Source organism: Nomascus leucogenys, chromosome 19 (assembly GCF_006542625.1).
Source record: "Nomascus leucogenys isolate Asia chromosome 19, Asia_NLE_v1, whole genome shotgun sequence".
Taxonomy (NCBI): domain Eukaryota; kingdom Metazoa; phylum Chordata; class Mammalia; order Primates; family Hylobatidae; genus Nomascus; species Nomascus leucogenys.
In genome coordinates this window covers 15,423,909-15,439,301 of record NC_044399.1, presented here as the reverse complement: position 1 = coordinate 15,439,301, position 15,393 = coordinate 15,423,909, and positions in this window count along the sequence as shown.

Here is a 15,393-nt window from a genome sequence, read left to right as displayed (position 1 = left end):
CCTTTTGCCAAACATCTCAGTTCCAGTCTCCATCTGGCCTTGGACTATCTATCTTGGACCAGTTTCATCTCTAAGAAACTGCTCTGACTATAAATTGAATTCTTCCTTCTGGGAGCACCTCTTCGTGCTTTTCACCATCTTCCCCTCTTTTACATTGAGCAAAACAGCGGTTTTCATATGGATAATTATACTTTGCATTTGCTTAGCACTTTCGGCTTTTCGCAGCACTTTCTCATCTATTATCTTGTTTTATCCTAATAAGCCCATGAGACTCGCAATATTCTCCTTATTGCAGAGAAGAAAAGGAGACACAGAGGAAACAATGTCTGGTTCCAGGTCACCCAGCAAACCGATGGCAGACCAAGGAGGGAACGCAGTAGGATTTCCGGGGCTGCACTCTCCCATCTTAGTGCATTAATTCTTTGCCATGGATTGAGCTTCTTTTTTTTTTTTTTTTTTTTTTTTAAGACGGAGTCTCGCTCTGTTGCCCAGGCTGGAGTGCAGCGGCACAATCTTGGCTCACTGCAACCTCCGCCTCCCGGGTCCACGCCATTCTCCTGTTTCAGCCTCCCGAGTAGCTGGGACTACAGGTGTGTGCCACCACGCCCAGCTGATTTTTTGTATTTTTAGTAGAGGCAGGGTTTCACCGTGTTAGCCAGGATGGTCTCGATCTCCTGACCTTGTGATCCACCCACCTTGACCTCCTAAAGTGCTGGGATTACAGGCGTGAACCACTGTGCCTGACCACTGAGCTTCTTTTTTTTAAAAAAAATTTTTTTTTAAATTTTTTTTATGAGCAGCCCCTGAACGAGAGTAGGTTCAGAGAGATTCCCTGAGCTTCTTAACAGATGTCATGAATCATTTAAGGAAGGAGAGTATCAAAGGCCAGGCGCCTGGTGGCTCACACCTGTAATCCCAGCACTTTGGGAGGCTGAAGCAGGCGGATGACTTGAGGTCAGGAGTTCGAGACCAGCCTGACCAGCATGATGAAACCCATCTCTACTAAAAATACAAAATTAGCTAGTTGTGGTGGTGCACACCTGTAATCTCAGCTACTCAGGAGGCTGAGGCAGGAGAATTGTTTGAACCCGGCAGGCAGAGATTGCAATGAACCGAGATTGAGGATCAATTGAGGTCAAAAGTTCAAGACCAGCCTGACCAGCATGGTGAAACCCCGTCTCTGCTAAAAATACAAAATTAGCTGGGGGTGGTGGTGCACACCTATAATCCCAGCTACTTGGGAGGCTGAGGCAGGAGAATTGCTTGAACCCGGGATGCGGAGGTTGCAGTGAGCCGAGATTGTGCCATTGCACTGCAGCCTGTGCTACAAGAGTGAAACTCTGTCTCAAAAAAACAAAAACAAAAACAAGGAGAGTATGATTTTGAGTGTGAGAAATGTGAGACATGGCCAAGTGTTACAGAAGAAAAAAATGCTGTACTGGAGTCAGGAGTGGCCGTTCTCATTTCAGCTTTGCTCCTGCACCATATGTGACTCTAGACAAGTCACTTTTTTCCCAGCTTCGCTTTCCTGACCTTCAAAATGATGGGATTGAACCACACCCTCTCTGGCATGGGCAAGAAGCCTCTTCCAGGTCCCAGAGACTATGCTGCTATCTTCAAATCTGACTGGTAGAAAAATGGGCAGTTTTTCTTTACTTTCCACTTTGGGGATACACAAAAAAGACCCAAGAGTTGCAGAGAAAAAGTGCTTGGGAGAAGTCACTCTTCACCTAATCTAGTTTTAGGTAAAACTGCCTCCCGTGGAATGCCAGGTGAATGATTAAAACGTGAGTAGGCATTGTTCTGGCTTGTTTCATGGTACAGGCATTTAATCCCAACATCGCTGTGTGAAACGTACTCCTGTTTGCACGGGGGAGCCCCATAGGTTTTTAATTCTTCTGTGGGAAACAAAGGCCCTCATTCACTAAACAGTAACTCAAGAGGGTCGTTTCTGCTCTTACCAGTCAAAAAATGTTGTCTGGCCACAAGATCTCATCATCGAACTCAAGAGGCAAAAGAAAGCTCTTTTTTACACTGGGTCTCTTTGATAGTGGTCAAGCTCGTGTTTGCATTTTCTTCTTTATGAATAAGGTCTTAGGTTTATTTTTTAGGGAAATAAATCTAGCCAGAGGTTCTAATGACAAGATAATGACCAGAAGAGGACTCTATTTGTTGCAAAAGGGTTTGTGTTATGAAAAACAAAGCAACTTTGCCACTTGTTTTTGAAAGAAAGGCTTTGGCAGCTCCCTTCAATGATTAGCTGAGAAGTGACTTCACACATACATAGGACTAATTTCTATCTAATTTACAAAAGTTCCCAGAGAGCATGCCTTTCATTCCCAAAGGAGCTCACAGAAGACAGCTAATTTATGCCCCAAGAGTTGTGGGAGGAATTTAGACATGGAAGACAACTATGTCTTCTTCGAGTGGCTTCTGAAATACATCAGATGGGGTAACACTCCCAGATAAGACCATAGCAGGAAACGTTTGTTGTCGGGTCTTCTTGTCTCATCCATTCATACACAGATACCTGTTTGATTCACGCTGATTAGTCTGCAAAACACTGGAGGGTGGGGCAGGATGAGCATACCTAGAAACTGGAAACTTCTTCCCTGCCCTCCACCCACTTGCAATTTTGTCAGGAAATCAGCTGACCGCATAGTAGCCTGAAATACAATGCAGAATACAATAAGGCCTTGAAAGGCCTCAGAACGAATAATTACAAGAATTCCAAGCAGAGAGTAATCACTGCTCATTGGAGCTTCGAGGAAGAAAACATCAGTGGGCCCAGAAGAATCTGGACGGCTTGTCCTCTAGAACCTTCCACAATGATGGAAAAAGTCTCTATCTGCTCTGAACAATTTGCTGGCCATTAGTCAGGTGTGGCTGTTGAACATTTGAAACATAGCTAGTGTGACTGAAGAACTGAATTGTATCTTTTATTTAATTTTTTAAATTTTATTGTGGTAAAATACGCATAGCATAAAATTTACCATTTTAACCATCCTTAAAATGTGCAATTCATTGGCATTAAGTATACACACAAAGTTGCACAACCATCACCATTACCCATTTCTAGAATGTTTTCAACATCCCAAATTGAAACTTTTGGCTTCCCTGCGCACATTGGTAGAAGAATTGTCTTGGGCCACACATAAAATACACTAACACTAATGATAGCTGATGACCGTTTAAAAAAAAAATCTCATAATGTTTGAAGAAAGTTAACAAATTTGTGTTGGGCCACATTCAAAGCCGTCCTGGGCCTCAGGTTGGACAAGCTTGTCATTAAACAACTTTCCATTCCTCCTACGCCCAGACCCTGGAAACGCTGGTCTACTTTCTCTCTCTCTTTGAGTATATGAATTTGCCTATTCTAGGTAGCTCATATAAGTGAAATCACACAGTATTTGTCCCTTTGTGTCTGGCTTATTTTACTTATTAAGCTGTTTTCAAGGTTCGTCTGCTTGTAGTATTCGAATGTCCTTCCTTTCTGAGGCTGAATAATAATTTATTGATGTATTTACCACATTTTATCTATTTATTGATTGATATTTTATTTAACTTTAACTAACTTTAAATAGCCAAATGTGGATACTGTCTACTATATTGAATGCTGCAGATTTGTAGGATTTGGGCACTGTTGTGTGTTAGGAGTATGTGTGAACGAGAGGGGTGTGTGTGTGAGTGTGCACACTACGTTGAAGAGGTGGTGTGGAAATCAGGAGAATTCAAAGGGAAGAAATCCCAGTGAGCACAGGTGCAGAGAGGAGGGACCTTTTGGAAAAGAGTAAGGAATATGGCGGCTGAAACAGAAGGTATGTTAAGCAAGGTAGAAAATATGGCTGGAAAGAGAAGCTTTCCGAGAGCATAAATAGTCTTGAATGCAACGTTTAAATTATTTCAAAATGAACTTACCTTCAGTTGTAAAATTGCAATGTTATGTACTTGTTTAAATCCTTCAAAGCATCATTCCTGCTATCATTTTATGAAGAATAAAGACCAAATGTTGGACAAATACCTGCAGGACTCCATTTGAGAGAAAAAAAAAATGTACATAAGATTTCCAGCCTAGAAAGCAGATGAATTAGACAGATATTGTTAAATTTGTAGGGAAAAAAATACTCCCTTCATGGAAGGATTTACTGGAGACTCTTCCTTTACAGAATGTGCTCCCTTAGGGTACTAAAAATAGGATTTGATTTACTTTAAAAATGCATTTACAACTCTTCCAGGCCCATCTTGACAGCACTAAACAAAGCCCGCCTGTAGAACTGTTGCTCTGTGTGGGGCTAAAACACAATGTAATGGTCACAGTTTTTCTCCAGCTTGGTTGAAACAGCGAAGAATAGTGGAAAGAGCTCAGGATTTCAAGTCAAGACATCTTCCTAAGGAAAGTGATTGAATTTCTTTGAAATATGGTTTTCTTATCTGTCAAATGGAAAAATTCCAAGCAATCTTTCAGACCTTTATATAAATTGCCTCGCCCAACATCTGGAAGGTTATAGGAACACCAAAAAGGGGTGGGAGAGGGGAGTCTTGGCAGTTATATCATTTCCAAACAACTAAAGACAGGTCAAAATGGACAAAATGTTGCCAGGAGTCAGGGCATCTTATGAGATATGACAATGGTGAAAAGAGATAACAGGCCTGCCAGGCAGGAGGACCAAAGTTTCAGATCTGCCAACGAGCCGAGACCAAAATAGCAAGAAGATTCAAGATGCAGATCAAGATAAAGCAAAGTCTTATTATCTCCATTTGACAAATGGTGGAAACTGAGTCGCAGAGAGTTTCCTTAGTTTCCCCTAAAGTGATATATACAATTAGTGGCTAGAACAGCAACTGAAACCCATCCCCTGTGAATGGAGCAGAATGAATGTCCCTTCCACCTCGCCATGCCCAGCTTAACTCTGCCACTACATGTGACAGTGAGCACTCAGTAACTGGCTAATGGCAGGTTCATGAGAGGCTCCAGGGCCCTGAGGAGACACAAATGCAGCAGGCTGAGCAACAAAGGGCTACTCCAAACTTTTAAAGTTTTGGTTCTATTTCTAAGGGACATCGGAGACTGCAACATCTCGATATACTGAAGATGTAAAAACGGATGCTCAGGGCCAGGCACGGTGGCTCACGCCTGTAATCCCAACACTTTGGGAGGCCAAGGTGGGTGGATCACCTGAGGTCAGGAGTTCGTGACCAGCCTGGCCAACATAGTGAAACCCTGTCTCTACTAAAAATACAAAAATCAGCCTGGCGTGGTGGTGGGCACCTGTAATCTCACCTACTGGGAGGCTGAGGCAGGAGAATCGCTTAAACCTGGGAGGCGGAGTTCACAGTGAGCTAAGATCATGCCACAGCACGCCAGCCTGGGTGACAAATAGAGACCCTGTCTCAAAAACAAAACAAAACAAAAAAACAACAACCAAAAAAACCTGACTCTCAGAGATAGGAAGTGACCAGCCTACCACTGGCAAACCACTGGCAAAACAGAAATTCTTTCCTTTACTTTCCCATACTCTTTCCTCTGCTACACCACCCAGGAAATGCAGAGGTGAGTTTTTTCTCTACTTAGTGTAGGTCAAAGCCCCTTCTCGTGTCTCTCTGTAAGCAAGTCTTTCAATGGGCATGACTGCTTTCAACAGAAGCATCTCACAGTTTCTCCAGCAACACTTACCTTCTCTCCTGTTTCCAGAACCCACTGGACTCATTGTGGAGAAAACTACAAAGTGAGCCCTGAATGGGGACTATGATGGCAGAAGCCAAGTATTAGCTGAAAACAATATATGTATGAAATAACCCAGAACAATTATGGAGAAATACACAGATAAAGGAGTTTCAAAGAATAACAATGTTTTGCTAACAATACCAGTAGATCACAGATCACAACTGTGTGTGTGTGTTGGCAATCATCATTGCATTTGCATAGTATTTTACAAATGTTAAAGCATTATTATATCCACCCTATCATTTGTTCCATATAATGCATTGATATCCACAGAACATTCTAATATTCCTTTTTTCAAAAACCTGAGCCCCAAATTAGTCCCATTTTCCATCCTTCTCTACCGTTATATAACCTGCAGTTTCCATGCAAACAAGAGTTGCTTAAATATCTCCAAACCTTTGTTTGTACTTTTCCTGCTTTCTGAAGCGTCTCTGCTTTTTTGTGTTTGTTTTTGTTTCTGAGACAGTCTTGCTGTGTCACCCAGGCTGGAGTGCAGCAGCACGATCACGGCTTACGGCAGTCACAATCTCCCAGGCTTAATGGATCCTCCCACTTTAGCCTCCCAAGTAGCTGGGACTACAGGCACACACCACCAGGCTCGGCTCATTTTTTTGTTTTTTGTAGATGGGGTCTCGCCATGTTGCCCAGGCTGGCCTTGAACTCCTGCCTCAAGGGATCCACCCACCTTGGTCTCCCAAGGTCCTAGGATTGTAGGCATGAGCCACTACACCCAGCCTAGAATGCTTTTGTTTGATATTGCTTTTCCAAACCTGAATATCTCCTATCTGTAAGCACTCAGCTCAGTGCTGCTTTCTCCAGGGAGTTCTCCCTCACACTTGCTGCCTGCAAAGTCTGTACTCCCAGACCTTCAGGGAAGGGTTCATGCTGGACTCATCTCTGCATCCCCCATGCCCAGTGCAGTGGTTGGCATGGACAGGTGTGCCCCAGGGCAAGGGCTGATGAGGAAAGCAAGTCCCAGAGGGGCTTGGTGGCCTGCTTGGCCACTGAAGCTGAATTCACCACAGAACGTGGATTAAGACCCATATATCTCGACTCCTAAACCAACGCAGGGCTTGAACAGCTTTGCCAAAAGCACAGAGTGGGTTGCCATCCAGAATCAGGGTCCTGCCTGGTGCGCTGCTGGAGGGTCTCTGCATAGGGAATTCCTTCTTCCCTCCTGACCCTAGCGGGTCCTGAGCCCTCCTGACCAGCCCCCTCTGCAGTGGGGCCCACAGCATACAAAGGTGCTATTTCCTCTCCCCTCTCCTTAGCAGAGGAACAGCATTAAAGGAATCTGGAAGCCTATGAGTGAGCGTGTCTTTTCTGCTGTATCAGTTTCTAATTGGGCAGGGGAAGGGTCACGGAGGATGTCTGGGTACGCTTTCACTCCTGGCTTGGATTTCATTTTTGTTTCCTTCCTCATTCCCAATAGCTCCTCCAGCGCCCTGTCATAAAGTTGTGGGGCTTTTAGAATTATTTATAATCTCATTTTAAGTTGATGTGAACTCTTAAAAGCCTCCAATTCCCCCATTGTATTTATTTAGGCACAGGTAATATCATAATCCACAGTGATGCATTACAAGACAAAATGATTGTCTTGTAAATATGGGTCTGAAGAATCCTAATTTGTTCCTGGGTTACTTGAAGGGAAAATCATTTTGGTTGAATGGTGATGTTGTGACGTTCTTCAAACCACTGACAATACATGTTCAACACCCATGTGAAGCCTCTGGAGAACCTGAAGATGGCTAATGTAGCATCCCTGTGCTTCCAGGAGCCCCGAGTGGAGAGTGAGAAACAGAGGACAAGTACAGCTACCGTGACACTAAGGAGTTGTAAAAAGGACACGAACAAGAGATGCACTCATTTGGACTGAAGGAAGCTGTGCTTGAGCAAAACCTTGATGTGAGATTAAACTTGGCCAGATGAAGATGAAAGAGAAGAGAGAAAGAGCATCGGGGCAGCAAGGGACAAAAGTGTGGGGAGACTGGACGGGACCTGGGAATAGCACAGGGAAACAGGACAGGAAATTGAAAGGAAAGACAAAGAGAAAGAAAAGACGAAGGCTTTCAAGGTTAGTGAGAGCTGAGAAACACCCTTTCTGTCCACTCTAGCTAGACCCTGTTTTATTGCACTTCATTAAATTTCACAGATACTTCATGCCTTACAAATTGAAGGTTTGTGGCAGCTCTGCATGGAGCAAGTCTGTGGACCCCATTCTTCCAACAGCATGTGCTCACTTCATGTCTTTGTGTCATATTTTGGTATTATTTTAAATATTACCAAAAAAAACTAACCCTATTACAAACTTTTCCATTACTATTATAACTGTTACGGTGATTTGTGATCAGGGATTTTTTTTTTTTTTTTTTGAGACAGAATTTCACTCTGTTGCCCAGGCTGGAGTGCAGTGGCACGATTTCAGCTCACTGCAACCTCTACCTCCCAGGTTCAAGTGATTCTCGTGCCTCAGCCTCCCGAGTAGCTGGGATTACAGGCGCCCGCCACCATGCCCAGCTAATTTTTGTAGTTTTAATAGAGACAGGGTTTCACCACGCTGGCCAGGCTTGAACGCCTGACCTCAGGTGATCCGCCTGCCTCAGCCTCCCAAAGTGCTGGGGTTACAGATGTGAGCAACCCTACCCAGCTAGGGATCTGATGTTATTGTTGTAATTGTTTTGGGGTGCCACAAGCCATGCCCATATGAGGTGGCAAACTTAATTGATAAGCATGTTCTGACCACTCTGCTGACCAGCCATTCTCTGTCTCTCTCCCTCTCTTCAGGCCTCCCTATTCTCTGAGACACAACAGTATCAAAATGAGACCAACTAATAACCCACAATGACCTGTAAGCATTCAAGTGAAAGGAAGTCATATATCTTTCCATTTAAGTCAAAAGCTAGAAATGATTAAGTTTAGTGAGGCAAGTATGTTGAAAGCCGAGATAGGCCAAAAGCTAGACCGTTTGCACCAAATAGTTAAACCAGATGAGAATGCAAAGCAAAAGTTTTAGAAGGAAATTAAAAGAGCTACTCCAGTGAACACATGAATGATAAGAAAGCTAAACAGCCTTATTGCTGATATGGGGAAAGTTTTAGTGGTTTGGATAGAAGATTAAACCAGCCACAACATTCCCTTAAATCAAAACCTAAACCAGAGCAAGGCCCTAACTCTCTTCAATTCTATGAAGGCTGAGAGGGGTGAGACAACTGCAAACAAAAGTTGGAAGAGATTAAAGAAAGGAGCCGTCTCCATAACATAAATGTGCAAGGAGAAACAGCAGTTGCTGATAGAGAAGCTGTAGCAAGTTCTCCAGAAGATCTAGCTAAGATCGTTGATGAAGGGGGCTACACTAAACCCCGTATTTTCCATGTAGGCAAAAGAGCCTTCTATGGGGAGAAGATGGTCATGGACATTTTCGCCATCCATCTAAGGAGAAATTTTTTTTTTTTTTTTTTTTTTTTGAGACGGAGTCTCGCTCTGTCGCCCAGGCTGGAGTGCAGTGGCGCAATCTCGGCTCACTGCAAGCTCCGCCTCCCGGGTTCACGCCATTTTCCTGCCTCAGCCTCTCCGAGTAGCTGGGACTACAGGCGCCCGCCACCACGCCCGGCTAATTTTTTTGTATTTTTAGTAGAGATGGGGTTTCACCGTGGTCTCGATCTCCTGACCTCGTGATCCGCCCGCCTCGGCCTCCCAAAGTGCTGGGATTACAAGCATGAGCCACCGCGCCCGGCCCTAAGGAGAAATTGATATGATATGCTAAGTCCACAATTATCACCTAAAACTTTCATTACACCTTACAGATGGAGAAAAAGAAACATGGAGAAATGATGATAGCTGTGATGCCAAAGCTAGAAAGAGGCAGGGTGGGGACTCAGTTGCAGGCTCCAGAGCCTGTGACCCACCTGCCAGCCTATGCATTGACTCTACCTAGAGAAGCCTTCTTTGGTCGTCCTGACCCAGACCGTAGTTCATGGGGATCAGTTGCACCTGAGAGGCCAGTAGGTAAAAGAAAGGCAGGAACCAGGGCAGATTCCTTGAGAAAACCCCAACAACGGGGGTGAAATCTCCCTGGGCATGGGCTGAGGCTCACTGTGAACCTGGGCCTGCCACTGGCTCCCAAAAGTCACATGACCTATCTGCACCTGGGTGTCCTTAACTGTGGCATGCAGAGTAAATCCCATCCTGCTGGCCACAAAGTGGCACAGTAAGGATCAGGAGCCATTTGATGTCAGAAAGCCTTTTGCAAAGGGGAAAGCCCCGTACAAATGCGAGGAGTTGTTCAAACAGGGAAAAAAAATAAAACAGTAGAGTTTCAGTGAGATCCTCCTCCCTTTGGTCCCCCTGCCCCGCCCCGGGAACATGACTACTTCAATCAAACACATTTCTGGGTAAAACAGTGCATGTTTCAGATTCTGTAATGACGAATTTGCAACCTCATTAAACCACTCTTGAAAAAGACCATGCCCAACACAGACTCACCTGGTTTCTTTGTGGGAGGAATCCAAAGACACATTGTGCATTGTTCTAGTTCCAGGCTGCAGCTACCCTTTTGCTCCACTCCCGTTCCCAGGCACCCTGTTCCTACCATCCTCCAAGTTCGCCAGCAGTCAAGGTAGAGACCTCTTGTTAAACAGAACATGCTCTATTTCAAGGTATGCAGACCGCTTAGTTTCACATGGTATGAGTCATGATTCACAGCTCCAAAAAAGAATCAAAAGAATTCATTAAAACAGTAGAAAATGTCACATCCAGCATCTGTAATGTTTCCTCTCTCATCTGGGGAGCCAGGTACGGAGGGGCAAGAGAAGTGCCTGCACATAGGCCCATCAGCCATCCTTCCTAGGCCCAGGGATTGGGAAGGCCGGGGTATGAGGCAAGTTGGGACAGTTGATAAAGAGGGAAGATGTTAGAGGGAAATACTCCCTACTCTGTCTCACCCAGGACTTTTTGAAGTTCTCAATATATTTTGACTGAAAGGGAAGTCTAGCTAACTCTCTAGTCCAAGAAGCATTTAAACAAAGAGAGGCTGAGAGCAAGAGAATGCATGCTGGCCACTGATGGCTGTTGCTGAAGAGACCCAGCTTATGGCCAGGGCTGGATCTCCAGTTTGAGTGATTTATGCAAAATAAGAAAGCAGGCCAGGTGCAGTGGCTCATGCCTGTAATCTCAGCACTTTGGGAGGCCAAGGCGGGCGGATCACCTGAGGTCAGGAGTTTGAGACCAGCCTGGCCAACATGGCGAAACCCTGTCTCTACTGAAAATACAAAAATTAGCCAGGTGTGGTGGTGGGTGCCCGTAGTCCCAGCCACTCAGGAGGCTGAGGCAGGAGAATCGCTTAAACCCAGGAGGCAGAGGTTGCAGTGAGTCCAGATGGCACCACCGCACTCCAGCCTAAGCAACAGAGAGAGATTCCGTCTCAAAAAAATAAATAAACAAAAATTTTTAAAAAAAGAAGAAAACAGACAGAACACAGGTATGGGTGTCTCTCTTCATAAGGCTGTGGATAGATGGAGAGAGTTGGGGGAAAAGGGGAGAGAGTTAGAGCTGGCGGATTTCACCTCCTGGTAGATTTCGTCCCCTAGTAGATTTAGTCCCACAAATGGTGTTCTTGTAATCTGTGAAACTTGTCTTTTCCATCTTTGTCCCTGTCCCTCTTGAGTCACTGGCCTTCCTATGTAGGATGTCACCCCCATCCGAAGGCTGAGATAGTGGCCCCTTTAATGAGAGCCCCATCACCTGTGTCTAATCCACTCACAGCCCTGAACACACTGCATTATAACATTGATTCTGACTTGTCTGTCTCTCCCCACTAGACTAAGCCCCCTAAAGACAAAGACAGACCTTTGCATCTCTACAGCCCTAGAACTGAGCACAGGGCCTGGCACACAGCAGATGGCCAATAACAATTAGCTGACCTGGCCGGTCGCAGTGGCTCACGCCTGTAATCCCAGCACTTTGGGAGGCCGAGGCAGGTGGATCATGAGGTCAGGAGATCGAGACCATCCTGGCTAACACGGTGAAACCCCGTCTCTACTAAAAATACAAAAAATTAGCCCGGTGCAGTGGTGGGCGCCTGTAGTCCCAGCTACTCGGGAGGCTGAGGCAGGAGAACAGCGTGAACCCGGGAGGCGGAGCTTGTAGTGAGCGGAGATCACACCACTGCACTCCAGCCTGGGCGACAGAGCAAGACCCCGTCTCAAAAAAAAAAAAAAAAAAAAATTAGCTTACCAGAGGCCCCCTGTTATGGAGTTGATTTGCGTCCCCCCGAAAAATATACTTAAGTCCTGACCTCCAGTACCCCAGAATGTCACATTATTTGGAAATAGGGACGCTGCAGATGAAATTAGTTAAAATGAGGTCGAACTGGAGTAGGGTGAACCTCGATTCCATATAACTGTTGTCCTTTATAATAAAAGGGAATTTTGGACAAAGAGAGAGAAGAGGCCCATGTAAAGACACAGAGATTTAGGGAGAAGCGTGTCAAAGGCAACCCTGGAGCACGAAGGATCACCGTCTGTCACCATAAGCTATGGGAGACGCGCAGGACTCTTCCTGTTATGGTCCTCAGAAGGAAGCAGCCCTGCTGACAGCTTGAACAGATTTCTAGTCTTCAGAACTGTGAGAAATACATTTCTGCTGCTGTAGGTCCCCAGTTTGCGGTACCTTGTTATGGTGGCCCAAGGGAACAAATACGGCCCTCCACACCCACTGCCTCCACCCCTTTCTGCCAGCAGGGGCCTATTCCTCATTGTGTTTTATTGCATAATCTGGGCTGCCAAAGAGGGGCAGGATTTCGTGTTGTTTAATGGGGATGATAATGTTTTCTAATCTAGAATATTTCAGTAGGTGAAATATTGTAGGATGTCATCAGAGTTCAAATCCCACAATAAGCCGTTTTTCAATAGCTAAAAGACCTAAAGAAATGCTCAGTATCTAACAACGGCCAATGCCCGTGTCTGAGGGGCTGGGGATGAAGCGCAGGCTCTCCCTCTTCACCCCCCAGGGGGATTTCCCTGTCTCCCGTCGTCGGCTGGTGCCAGGGCAGGGGTGCCCCCAGTGCTGAGATGACAGGAAGCCGGGTGGCATAATCTGTCCTCCACCTGACAAAAGACAGGAAATCCAGAGCTGAAGGTGGAAAATCTGACCTCAGCTCACCCCTGCATTGTGTTGGGCCCAGAATGAAAAAACGGGCTGCACAAAGGCCTCTAAAGAAAGCGATTAGGGCCTGGCCCCTGTGGCGAGGGAGCGATGAGACACTGTCCCCAGACCGAGCTGCCCCAGCTCGGAAGGGCTGGATGGAGGCCTGGCCACAGTCGAGCAGTCCCCAAGGAAGGCCCATTCTGAAGCCCCAGAGTTCCCTGCGAAGGGTGTCCCACCCCATCAGCTCCTCGGAGAGCGCCTGGGGCCGCCTCCAACCAGCCCAGCCTCCTGGGGATGAAGGACAGACTCAGGCCCTAAAGAAGCAGGGAGCACCAGCCTGTCCCAAAACGGGAATAGCCTCTACCCACCTCAGAGGGGGATTATGCAAATCAAATGAGCTAATGGATAACAATAATCCCTTCGATTTGTGGGGCACTCTACAGTTTACATAACCCTTGCAGTCCTTTATTTCATTTAATCCTCCTCACCACCTTGTGAGGTTGGAATTTTCACTGCCTTTTACAGATGAGGTCACTGGCTCCAGAGTTCAAATGCCCACAGTGCCCAGAGGCCAGGAAGAGCAAGCTGTATCCACCCCACATACAACTTGTGTTGTGGCTCTGGACCTGGCTTGCCCCAGAGACTAAGCTTGGTGCTTTCCTGAGGACAGGGCTCACCTGGCTCCTCCGTCTGGGCCTGGGTACACTCTGCCAAGACAGGGTGGACTTGGATTGAATTGATGACAGGTGAAGCTGCCAGGCAGGTTCTGGGTCCTGAAGGTCTGGCTGTGTCTGCTCAGGTTGATCCTGGACTCTCTTAGTTCCGCTGACTGCATTTTTTAAAATTATAAAAATAATCACTAAAGCCAGGCACAGTGGCTCATGCTTATAATCCCAGCATTTTGGGAGGCTGAGGCGGGAAGATCGCTTGAGCTCAGGAGTTTGTGACCAGCTTGGGCAACATGGCAAAACCCCTCTACAAAAATACATTTAAAAAAAAAATTATCCAGGTGTAGTGGTGCATGCCCATAGTCCCAGATACTCAGGAGGCTGAGGTGGGAGGATCACTTGAGCCTGGGAGGTGGAGGTTGCCGTGAACAAAGATCGTACCACTGCACTCCAGCCTGGGCGAGACAGTGAGAGTCTGTCTTAAAAAAAAAAAAATTACTAACACTTATCAAATATTTATTATGGGCCTTGCCACAGTATTCACTCTTTTACTTCTCACAATAAGCCAAACAGCTAGATGCTTTTTAGGAATTCCTATTTTACCAATGTGGATACTGAGACCTGCAAATAGCAGACACAGCACTAAGTGCTGGAGTCCAGACCCGGGCACCGTGACTCGAGGGTCCGTGATCTTAAACCATGCCGGGAGTCAGGGCCCAGCCTCCAATTATAGCTGTAAAAACCACTGCACTCCAAAAAATATGTCACAGAGCCACATGGCAGAGGAAACCTGGATCAAACCTGGAAGGAACAAAACTTCAGTTATATCTACAAAATAATGCCCGCTACAACAAGTCCCCTTTACCAGAGCTCACAGTCCATTGATAACACATGCTGTTTGATGTGATTGTAGGGCAGGGAGTGTACTTGGCTAGAACCTGCCTCTACCTGGCACCATGTTTAAATCTAGGCACTTGGATCCCTGTATTGACCTGCCTTCAGCCACACCTGGCCCCCAGAAGCCAAGGGGATGTATCTTCCAGGTATAGGATGAAGCTGGTGAAGCGGGAACTATAGGTAAGGTGGGGTGGGCTCCATTTGGGATCTTTCTCCAGGGCCTAAATATTAGGTCAGTCTCCCTTTCCCTGACAACGCTGCAACATGCCCAGTGGACAGGAGGAAGCAATTCATTTTCCCAAGGGCGGTGCCCAGGTGTCTAAATTGAGTGACCAGGTAGGTGGCAATGATAGACACCGATACAGTGAATGACTAAGGAAAGACAGGTTTCAGGAGGAAAATGACGAGTTTAATTTGGACAAGTTGCATATGCGTGCCTTTGGGACATGAGAAAGAATATAATAGGAGCTAGAAATTTGAGACTTAATAAAAACATACAGGATTGGACGTCATGGTTCCCAACCTTGGTTGCACACTGAAATCACCTGGGAAGTTCAGAAAACTTTCCTTGGTTTGTAGTATAGCCAGGGCACTGGGATTGTTATTGTTATTTATTTATTTATTTTTATTAATTTAACTTTTTAAAAATACTTTAAGTTCTAGGTTACATGTGCACAATGTGCAGATTTGTTACATATGTATACATCTGCCATGTTGGTGTGCTGCACCCATTAACTCATCATTTATATTAGGTATCTCTCCTAATGCTATCCCTCCCTGCTTCCCCCAACCCCACGACAGGCCCTGGTGTGTGATGTTCCCCACCCTGTGTCCAAGTGTTATTGTTCAATTCCCACCTATGAGTGAGAACATGTGGTGTTTGGTTTTCTGTCCTTGTGATAGTTTGCTCAGAATGATGGTTTCCAGCTTCATCCATGTCCCTAAAAGGACATGAACTCA